Raw genomic sequence first — 15,567 nt, 5'->3', positions numbered from 1 at the left:
AAATAGTTACCCTTGCAACAGAATGAAGGTTCAACAGCGTCTTTAATTTGCATGTGTGAGTGGTGCATGCTGTGACCGTGCAGGTGCGTGTGTATCACTCTGCCATACTGCCTGAGACAGTGCCTCTCACTGATGCAGGAGCTCATCTTTTTGGCTAGGCTGTCTGGCCTGTGAGCTCCCAGGGTCTGCCTGTGTGTGCCTTCCAGGGTTGAGCTACAGGGACGTACAGCAAAGCCTAGATTTTTTTTCATGTGGGTGCTTGGGTTTTGAACCCAGAGCTTTATGCTTTCTCCGCAATGTTCTTACCCAATAATCCATCTTCGCAGCCCCCAATTAGTTTTGTATAAACATTATCATGTGCTCTATTGCCATGTATTCATTCTGGTGTTTTTTTTTTTTATTTAAAAACTTTTAGATTATTTTATTTTATTTTTTTATGTGTTTCAGTGGTTTGTCTGAATCTACATGTATGCACCACATGCATGCCTGGTGTGGTCAGAAGTGGTTGTCAGAGCCCCTGGAACTGGAGTTACAGATGGTTGTGAACCACCATGTGAGTGCTGGAAACTGAACCTGGGTCTTCTAAAAGAGCAGCCAGTGCTTTTAACCACTGACCCATCTCTCCAGCCCTTTTGGTTGGGTTTTATGTTCCGAAGTTTGTACTACCTTTTCCCCTAAGAAATAGAAGTAGAACATACTTTTATTTGTTTGTTTTGTGTTATATATATACATATATATATATATATGTATAATCTTGAGCTTGAATTCTGTATCTTCTTGCCTGAGCTTCCTAAGTGTTGGGATTATAGGCCTGTGTCACCATAACTGGCTTGTAACACAGTTTTAGTACAATTAAAATAATTTTTATGTAAAACCTAAAATCGCCTAGCATACATATTTCATTAAAATTTACATAAGTCAAAAGCAAGACCCTTCATGCTTTGGGCGGTTTTGATTTGGATAAATTTTATTTTAAGTCTACAGTATAAAAATAGAAGCTGTGCCAAGAGAGAAGTAAGGCAGTCCGTGAGAAAGATGAGGTGTTGCCCTGGCTACAACGTGTCTGTTCCATGTCTTGTAACAGCTATGAAGACTAAGCAGTTGTGGAATCTGCTTGGTGCTCTACAGGTATATATGAGGTGAGCAGGAGAGGGGCTCTGCCATAGGCTTCTCAGGCAACACAGGCAACACATTAAACAATTAGTTTAGGATATGTTAAAAACAACAACAACAACAAAAAGACCCAAAACTACTGATATCAACTTGTTTGTTAGATGTTAACTACCTACAATTGTGTTCTGTTTCTGCCTTTGTTTATAGTGATATTACCAGGTTTTGTGTGTGTGTGTGTGTGTGTGTGTGTGTGTGTGTGTGTGTGTGTGTGTAGGGGGCATCTTTAGATTTAATAGTCCATGTCTGTCAGACTTTTCTACATGAATTTTGGCCATCTTCTCATATTTCATTTTTACCCCCCCAAAACATACAGATCCTATTCAGTACCTGGATTTTAAACTTTGGTTAGTCTTAACACTTACTCAGGTGTTTTTAGGACCAGGCTGAATGAACTGGGGAAGGCATGGACCCACTGAGACCAAAGTGAGAAAGTCCCTCAACCCTGGTCAATGTGAATTCACAGAGCACAGCACATAATCATCCCCGTGGACTTTTTCATTTCATAAGACTGAGGGGAAGCCTATGAGGAACTGTAGCTGACTTCCTCCACTGAGCTCCCAGGGATCCACACTGGACATCTTGGTCCTACTTCTCAATCCTGATATTTTGGACAGTTCCACTTGATTCCACTTTAGAAGCACAAATCTTCCCCAGCTGTTCGGGTGCTAGTTAACATCCTAGTTATCAGCTAGCACTTTAGAAGGGGTTTGTATGTAGTCATCTGGGAGTCAGACCCATAGGAAAGGCTGCTGCCTGCCGGCTTCTGCCTCTCCTATCTTTTACTCAAGTCATGCTCATACATAGTGCTCCAGAGTGCAGTAGCAGTAGATTTTCATATTACAGATGTGGGAAACCTGAACAAAAAGAGAGACACTGGCTTGTCTCAGGTCACAGAGCTAATTAAAGAGAAGCTGCATGTGAGTCTTAATGACCCTCACTCCCCAAAGCCTGTGGTTTCCCAGTCTGCCACTGCCTCACAAGCAGAAGGCATTCTGCAAAATCATGCTTGCTTGCTGCTTCTCCTGCTAGGTGCTCTCTGCACAGAAATCTGAACTCAGAAAATATCAAAATTATCTTCCAATGTGGGGATGACGCTGCAGTTTACAAATCAGTAAGAAAACCTCAAAATGTCACTCATTGCTTTAAATTTTTTACTTCTCATCATAAGACCAGTGCTTTCAAATGTAGAGCTCATTAGTTTCAGGCCCTTTGGCTATTTATACTGACAAAAAAAAATTTGTGTTCTTTTTTTAGCTCATTCACAGAAATCTTCTTTTAAGTGCTTGGATATCTATAGGAGACAAAAGGTCACATTCATATTCATAACCAAATTTGAAGAGATTTAGAGCTAACCTGTACAGGGAAAGATATTTCTACCTCTAATAATAATTTATTCTGGAAGAAGAAAGAAAAGCATGTACAGAATCTCTCTGAAATTCATTTGCAATTGTTTTTTTATTTCCTGAGCTTTGCAGCTCTCCCTAGACTGAGTGTGATATCCTGGTTAAAACATCACTTGGACGATTTGAAGATTAAAATCAAAACTGAAAAAGCAATATATGCTCAGTGTGGAAACAGCAGAGCGGAAGCGGTGTTTTCTTCCACCTATCTTAACCAGGTTCATCGACTGACACCTTCATAACAACAGGCAGATTAATAAGAGAAAAGCCTACATGGTATTAAACATAAGTGATGGGCACAGGAAGTAGAAACTGGCCAGGTAGTGTGAGGAGAAGGACTCAGAACTAGCAGTCCCGACGCTTGTCATTGGCTGGAAGCTGGACCATCCTTGGTCCTTAGCCTAGTTAGCTCCCTATTGTGATAAACACCATCACCAAAAGCAACTTGTGGAAAAAAGGGCTTATTTGGCTTACATGTCTCCATCATGGACAATCACTGACAGAAGCCAGGGCAATAACTCAAACAGAAACAGGCAGGGATCATGGAGGGACACTGCTGATTGGCTTGCTCCCCATGACTTGCTCAGCCTGCTTTCTTACAGCACCTAGGACCACCTGCCTTGGAGTGGTACCACCTACCATGGGCTGGGCCCTCCTGTATCAGTCACTAATCATGAAAACAGACTGCCCACAGGCAAGAAGCCTCTGATGGAGGCAATCCCTCATTAAGGTTCCCTCTTCTCAGATGACTCTAGCTTGTGTCAAGTTGACCAAAAAGAACAAACAAACAAAAAAATTGAACCAGCACGGTCTTGTCAGCAAGTCTGTCCTTGCCAAAGGCCAGGAATGCCTAAATGATATCCTTGCCTGGAGACTCTATATCAGTGGCTTTCAACCTTCCTAATGCTTCGACCCTTTAATACAGTTCTTCATGTTGTGGTGACCCCCCCAACCCTAAAATTATTTTTGTTGCTGCTTAGTAACTGTAATTTTGCTGCTGTTTTGAATCATAATGTGAATATCTTTTTCCTGATAGTCTTAGGCGACCCCTGTGAAAGGGTTGTTCCATTCCCAAAGGGGTCGTGACCTGCAGATTGAGAAGCACTGTTCTCCATGAAGATGAGATCAAAACTAGGAGGCAGATGGACCAATTGGACAATACAGCTTGTACCTCCCCATGCCCCATAGCAGTTTCTGCCGGAAAGCTTGTAAAAAGTCCTCTGGACTAACAGCTCAGTGATATCTCGTTTGGGGGACCTGTTCCTGAATTCTCACTCACAACCCTATAATCAAATTATCTTCTGAAACCCATCCTTCTGTATGATGAATTTTGTTCTCTGAATTCACCAGGCAAGAGCCTGGAGGTCGCTAGCTCATGGTGGCTTTGGTTGCTGTTGATTTTCTAGGACCCTAGACCCCCAAGCCTCAGTGCACCTAGGGCTCACAGCCTCTGATACTCTCAAGGACATTGTCCTTTCCTAAATCCTGTTACCTGTGACACGAGAAAGACGGTGAAAGCCGAAGTAAAACCTAAGTGGTTCATGGAGAGTTTGGTGAAGAGTGGAAGTTCCACAGGAATAGGACCAGCTCCACTGGGGTTTGAACCCAGCGCAGTAGATGGGAGCGGGGCCTGTTGAGGCTTCCCTGTGTCTCTTGGCTTCAGAGGTTTGGAAACTCTTTTACTCACTGCAGAGAAAGAGCAACTCTTAGTTGACCGTGTCCCAAGGACTGCATTAGAGGACCAATAGTCTTTCCCAGATACATGCTTTCTTAAATTCCTTTATCTTAAAGAAGTCAATATGCCAAGGAACCATGTTTCAGGGCAGTGTGCACTGAATCTCATCACAAAAGCACTGAAAAAATTTAAAAGCTTAAAGGAAAAGGAAACTAAATTAGCTTAATCCCACAAACTGGAATAATAATACAGTGATTTTGCATATACATGTATGCAAATTAGTGTTTGAAACTCCTGGGGTACCAGAGAAAGTGAGTGTGGGCTGTGACTGCCCTCTTTGTGCCTCTGGCAGGTAGTGACCACAGTCTTCTCTCCTGGACCCCAACAGTGTTGCAGAAAAAACGTCCCATGCAGCGCTCCACACCATGACTACTGACACTCAGTATAGAATATCTTGTGTGTCTTGGCGCCCTCTCCCCCATATTTTTGCTTTTATTTTCTCAGCTCGCTAGGAAATGTTTGAAATGATAAAACCATATACTCATACACATACACAAATATCAATTTACCTTGATTGTTGGGAATGTGGTTATTTATTTATAATTAAGTTTCCTTAGATTCTGGATTGGAAATATTTTTATAACTTCTAATTTATGTAACCATCTTACTTCCTGGGAAATTAGACCAATTTCATGAAAGGAATATGAATCTGGGTCTTGATGAAACTTTACCAGTCTAAAATAGCTGTTTGCTATCTTGCTAGGACAGAAAGGGTATATGGTGTAAATTTGCAATGATTTCTCTGACTAATATGGTAGATTATCTGTTTATATCTTAGTTCATATTTCTACCAGGAAGCTTGAATCTCATTACTGATTTGTATGAATTATTTGCATAATGGCTTGAAAGGTTTTTTGATTATGTTATTTCTCAGTTTTAATTTAACTAATTTGGTTCTTCCTAACACATGGAAGGGTTGTTTTTTTTTATGAAATCAAATGTTTGTCTTTTACTTTGTCATTTATTTCTTATATTTAGAGAGATTTTTCCCCCATCTGGGTAAAATAAAAATATGTTTTGTTGCAACATTCTTCAATTATAAGAAGAATAAAACATCATAAGAAAAACATGTTAAAGTATGTGCATGCCGGGCATAATGTAACTGGTTAGAGAAAGAAGGGAGCAGATATGTCCTAATGCTCAAACAAAGAAAAAACCCAAGTAAGACCATACACAGTTGCATAACATCTGCTGGCCTCTCACTGCCGGGCGCTGTCTTAAGGGCATTGTCTCTTAGACTCCCCACACCATTTCTCTCAGGCCCTTTTGGGATTGGAGAAATGGGGCCTTAGGAAGGTTAAGTATCGTGCTTTAGGTTAGACACAGCTACACAGTGGTAGAAATGAAAAAATATTTGGCTTCCAAACTGGCAGCCTTCTCACCCAGCATTGCATAATCATAGATTCATTTTACTGAGGCCCTGCAGCTTCTTTTTCCTTTAGATTTATTTTATTTATTGTTTACTTTTATTTTATATGCATGGGTGGTTTGCCTGCATACATCTGAGTGTAACATGCGGTTACCTAGTACCCTGTGAGGCCAGAAGAAGGCATCAGATCCACTGAACTGGAGTTACAGATGGTTTAGAGCCACCATGTGGGTGCTGGAACTGAGTCTGGATCCTCTTGAAGAGCAGCCAGTGCTCTTACCCACTGAGCCATCTCTCCAGGTTCTTTGTTTTGTGAAGACCCTGTTCATTACGGTAACTTGTCATTTCTTAGCTTTTACATTTATTATAGCTATTGCTTTTTTTTTTTTTGGCAGTTCATCTTGGACTGAGATCTAGGACTAAATAAAAAGTAGAAAGGTAGTAGAGAACCAACATTCATCTCTCTCTGCTCCGTGATTGTGAGTGGAATGTGACCAGCTACTTCATCTTCCTGCCTCCAGACCTTTTGTCTTGTGATCCACCACAATCCCAAACTGTCAGTCCAAATAAACTTTTCCTTTCTTACATTGCTTTGGTCTGTCATTCCGTCACAGCAACTAGAAAAGTAAATAATACAATATTCATTAATAATAGCACAAAAGGTTTGCTACACATCTGCCAGTCAATCAGCACGTTGTCTTGTAGGCATGGCACTTGGAACCTGTACGTTGGCTGCAAAGGGAAGGAAGAGCAGCAGATGCTGGGGACCGGAAACCAGCAAAGGTATGTGCTGTCTCATTCACAGCTGCTTGCACGAGACACTCAGGACTGTGATGCGATCTGAACATTAAGTGCAGGGATTACATTTACAGCATGCCTGTGAGAAGACTCACAGGCACTCTTTGGATCCTCCCATGTGATAGGGTTTTATTTTATTTTAGCTTAGGTTTTTATTACCCATGCCTGGCTAAGGCACTCTGCATTGGGTGATCTGGCTCCCCCTCCCATTACAGCTCATTTTATTGGAGCAAAGGCTGTTGTATCAGGAAATGTGTCCATTTCATAGTAACTACAATAATGACAGCCACCACTCATCAAATCTTTTATTTGTCTTTTATTTAATCCTTACCATTGCTTCACCACCATGGAGTACATTTATATGTCTTGCTTTTGCAGGTATGTTTTAATGCTCAAACAGATTTAAATGAAAAAAAAAAAAAAACAAATAAGGGCACACACACTGGCATGACATTTACTGGCCTCTCACTGCCAAGGGCTGTCTTAAGGGTATTGTTTCCTACACTGACCACAACCATTTCTCCTGGGCTGTGTTAGGAATGGAGAAATTGAGGCTTAGAAAGGTTAAGTATCTTGCTTTAGGTTTGACATAGCTAAAAGGTGGCAGAATGGGGATTACAGCATAAACTCCAAAGGTCCATCCATGTGTTACCTTATTGATTGGTCTGCTAACTTTTAAAGTTATAGGTAAAACTCAAACACAGCTCTGATCTCAAAGCCCCTATTCCCAAACAGCAGGGGGAATGCCCTCTGGGATGTGGTGGGTCAACATCTGGTGTTCCTTGAGATGTGTGCTGTGTCCCATTACCAAAGTGGAAGAGTTTGTGACTCTTACACTTTTAGAATCAAATACAATAAATTAGATATTTCCTATAATGCCTTTCTCTTGTTTTCATAGTAATCAATCTTCCTGAAGAGAAGAAAACACAGAAAAATCATCTCATGGGGATTGTGGACTAAAATTGCAGACAGAGCAGAACGGCTCAGCTCTGCACCAAGGTGCTGGAATCTCAGTGTTCAGTTCTTAAAGAATACTGTTTCTCCAGGTGTGGCCTCCCTACTACGTGGAAAATTACAAATGCTGATTATCTGGGCCCATCTCAGCCCTACAGAGTCAGAAACCCTAGCAGTGGGGCTCAGTTATCTACTTTGACACAAGAACTCTGGTGTGTGCTAAAATTTGAGACCTGCTGATCCAAATACCTGTCTCATGTCTCCGTTCCAGGTGCAGTGACCAGGAGGAGTGAGGCACTGTCAACCAGACCATCTATGTATGGCTTCTTAATGTGTGCCTTAGGATTGCTATTGCTGTGGTAAAGCACCACAACCAAAAAGCAACTTGGAGAGAAATGGGTTTTACTTCATCTTAAACTTCCAGATAACAGTCCATCGCTGAGGGAAGTCAAGGCAGGAACTCAAACAGGTGCCATGGAAGAATGCTGCTGACTGCCTTGCTTGGCATGGCTCTTTCAGCCTGCGTTCTTATAACACATAGGACCACTTGCTCAGGCATGGCAGCATCCACAGAGAGGTGGGCACTCTGACATCAGCATTAATAAAGAAAATGCCCCACAGGCTTGTCCCTAGGCCAATCTGGTGGAGGCACTTTCTCAATTGAGGTTCCTTCTTAGATCAATCTAGCTTGTGCCAAGTTGACAAACAAAACAAATCCAACCAGGACAATGTGGCTTTGGTTTCTTACATGGCCTGGAGTCCCAGAGTTAGTTTCTTTAAAGGAAGCATCCGGAGAACCAGATTCTGAGGGAAGCAGTGCAAGGCTGTGCTTGATATGAACTCATGTCCCCTAGCATGGCTGTGACATTACCTGATGGACTTCAGCAGTCACAAGCCACGAAGAGTCAAGAAATAGGCATGAGGGCCCCATTGCACAGGAGTAGTGTCAAATAATTTAGAGCTTATTTTTAAGGCTCCAGAATCTGTGCTGGGGCCAGACTTTCATTCGCAGATTCCATTTCCAGGCTCTCCAAAAGTCTTACAGCATTTGGCTACAGGCTCAGACCCATGGTCCACAGGAATGTGAGGTGAATAGTGTATATTGAATATTATGTGATAGAAAATAATTTGAGAAGTATTTCCCTTAACTGTTCAATTATGCTTCCCTTAAGAGGATGTTATAAGATTATTGCATGCATGCCTGACAAACGTAGCTTTAAAAAAATCAATATGTGGTATGTAATATATAACAACACAGAGTCATCCGGTGAGTCTTTGTTAGATAAAGTTTTAAAATGTAGTACTTGAGCCTTCCATGATATCCTGTTACATAGTTGGGTGTAGTGGTTTTGTAATGTTCATTCTACCCTCTTCTGAAGTTAGCACACTTTCACAAATCACAAGACTCCTATGAGTCACAGAAAATGCAACATAGAGAACCTATTGTCTCAGACACCTCCAAACACTACATTTCTTATAAATAATTTCTACTCAATGGCTCCTGCAGTGTGGAAGATTAGAGGTTGGTGACCTAGTGGCTGAATCATTTTAATTTGGACAGAAAGCAATTTATAGTTACCTGTACCAGGCTTTCCTTTGTTTTTGGGCCACCAACCAGCTCCCAAATCATGATATGGAGATTTATTGTTAATTATGAATGCTTGGCCTAGCTAAGGCCCATATTCTGGCTAGCTCTTTTAACTTAAAACAACCTGTTTCTGTTTATCTACTTTTTGCCTCGGGTTCTTTTTTCTTCTCTATCTCCTATTTTTCCTGCTGTCTCTATGTCTGTCTGTCTGGCAGCAGCTGTCTGGCTTCTGGTCATGGGTATGTCCCTCTCTTTCTCTTTGTTCTCTTCTCCTTTTCTCTTCTTTCATTTTCTTGAGCCTAGATTTCTCCTCCTATTTATTCTCACTGTCTGCCAGCCCCCACCTATCCTTTCTCTGCCTAGCTCTTGGCTGTTCATCTCAATCAGAAGCCTTAGAAAGGCAAAGTGAAACAAATGCAACACATCTTTACATAATTAAACACACATCCTTACATTGTTAAACAAATGCAGCATAAACAAATGTAGCACACCTTTACACAGTTAAAGTAATATTCCACAGCATAAACAAATGTAACATATCTTTGCCTAGTTATAGAACTATTTCACAACAGTCAGCTTTTCTGATTCTAAGTAAATTTGTATTTTCTTGGGTGTATGTATGAATGATGAATGTTCAGCCATTTAAAATCATGCTAGATTTTGGCTTAATTTTTAACAATCTCTAAGTAAGACAGGTCTAAATAAGATCATGACCCAAAGACTTACCACATGTACAGAAGTTAGCCTAGAACATCACACTGATAATGATATAAAGTCTTATGTTAGGGCTTTTGTTATTCAGCAAACAGATTTAGTAGTCTGCTTTGATTTCTAATGAATGAGTCTTTGATGTAAAACAAAGCATTCATTTCTGTGACTCTTTCCATTCTCTGGAGACAATACCTCTGTATTTCCCCCCTAAAATTAACTGGTTTGATTTCTTTAATTCTTTACATGTACAGCATTATTGTAATGGTTAAGTTTTCCAGAAGCATATAATTGAATTTGATTATACACATAGCCTAAATCTCACATTTTAGGTTTTCACATGATCCTGTGAAGGAGCAGTAGAAGATGTTGGAAAGTGCAATACCCTCCTTCAATAAGAGGAGTATATGCAGGGCTTACATTTGCGTACCAGGTACTCCACAATGCTACTACACGGCACAGGTCTTTGCAGAGATGCTGAAGGCAAGGGGCACTGTCCAAGTTACCAGGTGATTTCACAGGAATAGAAATACACAATATTTGGTGTTTAAAGCATAACACAAGTTGCTCAATGTGCTGTCAAGGGCTGTTTTGAGGTTGTAAAATATATGGACCACTTATAATATTCTGTTGTCTGTAGCTAGAGTTTTCCTGGTCCTGCCTGGCCCACAGTCAGAACAAATCTCTCTCACCTACCAGTCCTGCAGCCGCTCAGACCCAACCAAGTAAACACACAGAGACTTATATTACTTATAAACTGTGTGGCCATGGAAGGCTTCTTGGTAACTGTTCTTATATCTGAAATTAACCCATTTCTATTAATCTATAAGTTGCCACATGGCTCGTGGCTTACCGGTATCTTAACATCTCATGGTGGCGGTTGGCAGCGTCTCTCTGCCTCAGCCTTCCACTTCCCAGAATTCTCTTCTCTGCTTGTCCCACCTATACTTCCTGTCTGGCTACTGGCCAGTCAGCATATTTATACAGAGCGATATCCACAGCAGTTGTCCATGCATGCACATGCACATATATGAACAAATCACAGAAGCAGGAGAGCAAGGTTGAATCAGAAGAGCAGCAGCTGAGATATTCTTTTCTTCTCTATTTTATTGGATATGAACTCAAATTTTTCTGTTTTTATTTTTTCTACTTCTTTTTAAAATTTTTATATTAAATACTACTTCTATTAATTCATCTTCTCCATTTCGTGCAGTTTAGGATTCCTACCGGGGAAGGTGCCACCCACAGTTAAGATAGGTCTGCCCACAACAGTTCACCTAATTGATGGGATCCCTCACAGGTGTGCTCAAGTCAAACAATCCTTCCCAGGTGTGCCTGAGTACTTGTCTCCTAGGTGATTCCAGGTCCTGTCAAGCTGACATTAAAACCATCACCTCTCTAGTCAAACAACCACAAAACCCTTTGCAAGTGTGGAACTTCAGAGGTCAAGAGATTGAAGTGAGGATGGCCTTATTCCTTCACAATGTATGCCATACGGGGTCACTCTTCAGGTAAGAATGATCTTGTTGAGGATTATTTCATGCTGCTAAGAAGGGTTCTTCCAGGGATTAGAGAGAGAGCCTTTATGCTTTCTCAAATGTTTTGTGATGAATTTGGTGACATTTCATTTCTTTTTAGAATGATTTAGATTGGCCTTCCCAAAGGTGTTTTACATTTTAGACAGTTTGTCTATTACTTTAAAAGTGTCTGTGAATTTGTTCTAGAACCAAGGAATTTCTCCAATGAGTCTCCTCACTAGTCCTAAGGTCACAGTCTTGCCTCTTTCCTCTTGCTACTGTGACATTATTTGTTTATGAGTCCCATGAATGTCTCTGAAGAAAACCCACATGATCCCTAAACCATTCACTGTGTTAAGTGCAAAATTATCTGTTATAACTGACTTACAGTGATTTATTTTTCCTCTAAAATAGTGCACCTTTGGGAAACAATATGAATGTGTTAATTTTCATATGACTTGAAATTTCCTATAACATATGTTGTGTATGACTGTCCTCCAAGACAAGTGTACTGCCATCCTGGGGAGTTCATCTGTGCACTCTTACAAAAGGATCATACTAGCTGGACTTGTTGACTGTTTACATCCCTCGTGGAGGGGTGGGAGGGTCAAGAGGCCCTTTACCTGAGTACCTCATTGCTCACTACCACCTGTTATATGTGACTCTGCCTTAGTTGCAAGTGGTCTTAGGAGGCCTAGAATATATAGCCTGAGCAACACTAGTGGGGAGGGGTTCCATTTATGCAGCTCTGGGGAAGCCACTATCTCTGCTGGGTAAAAAAAGGCTTTCCAGGTCCAACCTGTTTGTAGGGAAGGAGAACCCACAAACCTATACATAACCCCTCACATGAGCTCTGTAAGGAAGTACAATTAAGTAACTGGTTCCCGAGGGTGAATTCTGGTTGAATGGTGCCTGAGTTTGCCAAAGCGATCTTTTGAGAAAGGGTAGATATTGATCATGTCTCCTCTTGGGAAGGACTTTTTGCAACAGCATTACAGATAAATGTCTTTGTTTTTTCAAAAAGTCTGTTCAGTGTGTGGAGGGTAAAACTTATAGTAACAAGGTAATGATAATTTGGGGTGTTTTAGATTTGGATGGTTCTATTTGATGAATCATCTCCTTTGGTTTTATGCTCACATTAACCCAACAAATTATGTTATATGGTACTATTATTTCCATTCTTAGAAGAAAATGGGTGTTTGAAATTTTTCAGTGAAATTTCCAACCGCAGACAACACATAAGTAGAAAAATTTGGATTTGGATGGGGTTGTTCTGATTCAATCTGTGCAAGTCCGGTGTCCTAACTTAGTGCTTTACTGTCTCTTACACACACGTGCTCATCCTGTACTCTTTGACACCGAAGACTCTTTCTGCAGACATTTTATCCTAGTATTCCTTTTCAGTAGATGACAACTAAAACAGACCCAATCAAAATATTTACCCACTACCTACAGCAATCTTCATCTGAAGTATTTCAGTCAGTACTCTTAAGGGGCTTCCCATTCCAATCCTGAGTCTTCATCTTCTATTATCTTAAAGAGAAGATGCATATGGTTTGTGGAGGCTTTACCTCTTCTGGATGATGTTGTGTTTTGATTTGTTTGTTTCTTTGGCTTCAAAGTCCAGTCACTGTAAATTTTGTCATTTAATTACCTTTTTGAAGAATCCTTAAATCTGTAAATTTGTTCTGTTTCTATAAGCTTATATTCACCATCTCTCAACTTCTGGCTTTTAGTCTCCACATTTGGAAATGCATTAAGCCTTTAAAAATATTCTGTGTTGCAACAGAAGCAGGAGCCAATTTGGACTCTATCAGTATGTGAATCAAGGTTTACAGTTAGCCTTGAATTTGGTGATCTGGCATTTGTGAATCAGGTTTTACAATTACCCTTGAATTTGGTGATCTGGCTTTTATTCATCATATTTATATTGGAAAAAAAGCATTGATAAAAACAAAACAAAACACTGGTCATTACCATTTTTTTCCAGATGCTTGTCATTGGTGACTGGTGATTCTTGGAAGGAAGCACATCAGAATAATTTGGTCATAGAGAAACTCTGATAGCATGCAGACACATTTCAACTTTGAATTCTGTTCCTTGCTACTATACTACACAAGCATAAAGAACTGAGGCAAGAATCTATCTATCTATCTATCTATCTATCTATCTATCTATCTATCATCTATCCATCCATCCATCCATCACTCCATCCATCCATCCATCCAAGAGTGTCCTGTAACTTACTCTGTAGACCAGGCTGGCCTGGAACTCATAGAGATCTACCTGCCTCTGCCTCCAGAATGCTGGAATTAAGGGCATGTGCTACCATGCTCAACTTGAGGCGAGGATTCTTAACTCTATATTTAGGAACAGTTGCCAAAAGGAGTAAAAAATAAATAAATTAGGAGCCACTGGCCACTGATATAACATTTTCATTAGCAATGTAGAAAGGGTTTGTCTTAGGGTTTCTGTTGCTGTGATGAAACACCATGATCAAAGGCAATGTGGGGAAGACAAGGTTTATTTCAGTTTACTGGTCCTTCATCCAGTGAAGTCAGGACAGGAACTCAAGCAGGAACCTGGAGACAGGAACTGAAGCAGAGGCTATGAAGTGGTGCTGCTTACTGGTCATTCATCAGGGATTGCTCAGTCTGTTTTTGTTTGTTTGTTTGTTTGTTTGTTTGTTTTTTATAGAACCCAGGACCACTTGCCCAGAGGTGGCACCACCCTCAGTGGGTTGGGCCCTCCCACACCAATCAAGAAAATTCATCAAAGGCTTGCCCACAGGCCAATCTGGTGGGGACATTTTCTCAACTGAGGTTTCTTTTTCCCAAATGACTCTAGTTTATATCAAGCAGACAAAAAACAAGCTAGCACGGGGGTGCTATTACAAGCCTTTATGAAATCAGGTGCACAGGTATGTGAGTTGAAGTGCTTGTATATTTCCTATATGTAGATTCCCCTGGGCAGTGACTGTCTGCCCACTTGCAGCTTCTTAATCCTGGCCAACCAGGGCATGCAAAAGAGAAAGGAGGCTGGTAGATCAAGACTGTACAAGTCACAGATGCCATTTTATCCAGGAAATGGGTCAGAGAAGACTTCAATGCATACTTACTAAACACTTGATGTTTATTTAATTAATTCCACAAATATTTTGAAAAAACTAGTAGACACCAAATCACTGAAATACTCATTTATGGACAAACTTAATGTTTGATTTTTTTTTAAAGTCACTAAATTTTGGAGTGGTTCAATAATGCAAATATAGATAATCACAAAAGACTTGGGTACCTAGAAGTGAGCATTTTCATTATAAAATCCTAAATGTGGCCTTCAGTGTGGAACTGGGCTAGAGCTAGAAGCTGAAAGAATCTGAAGAAAAACACCAGTAAAATCCTGGAGTGCATTAAGGAGAGTGGAAGCAGAATCCAGGGAAAGCTGGTAGGGCTATCTAGAATGAATATACCACATGAAGAGTATTCTTTCCCATGCTACTGGTAGCTGAAAAATGAAAATTATTTAGCTTGGAGACTAAAAGGAAACAAAATGACAAATAAAAATCATAGCAAACCCTACAAAACCCAAACAAATAAGAAAAACCAAGCTTACAAATGAAACCAAACCAAAATTTACTTGTTGGCTTCTGGGGGAAAAGAAATCCACTTTTACTTTCAGCTTTTGCAGAGAAAGTCTTAGCTTTCTGGCATAGTTTCTTGTGCCTGATGCTACTCACTATCTTCAACAGACTGTGTTGCTCAGGTATTATCAGATGGTCACTTAAGTGATCAGGCTAAGAGATTAAATAACATGATGGACATAGAAGTCCTTGCCTGTAATACTAGTAACCCTGGAAACTGAAACAGGAGAATAGTAAGTTTGAGGCCAGCCTAGACTTCATGAGGACACCCTGTCTAAAATCAGCAAGAGAAAGTTGGTTTTTTCCCAGCCCTTCCAAAAGTAACTAAAAGCTAAGAGGTTATGAAAATTTGTTCTTATATATGGCTAAATGTCTTCTGACCTTGGTCCCATTTGAATTCTGTTTACTGTGTTTGGTTCAGACACAGACATATTCTACCTCGTGGTAGAGATGTTCAAACATTAAGTGAGAAATATGACTGGGTAGGCAGAAATGAAGATATCCTAAAGAGACATTTGTAATTATCATATGGTAATTACTCAATGTAATTATCAGATTATTGAAACAGTGAATCCAAAGAAATGAGAATTTCCCCAGGAATCTCATCGGGAGAGAAGGAAAAACCTCCCACCAGAGCAGGACTTGTCTGCTAGAAAGAGATTCCACACAGTTCTAACAATTGTCA

This window comes from Peromyscus eremicus, chromosome 6, assembly GCF_949786415.1.
Source record: "Peromyscus eremicus chromosome 6, PerEre_H2_v1, whole genome shotgun sequence".
NCBI lineage: Eukaryota > Metazoa > Chordata > Mammalia > Rodentia > Cricetidae > Peromyscus > Peromyscus eremicus.
This window is presented reverse-complemented; position numbering follows the sequence as displayed.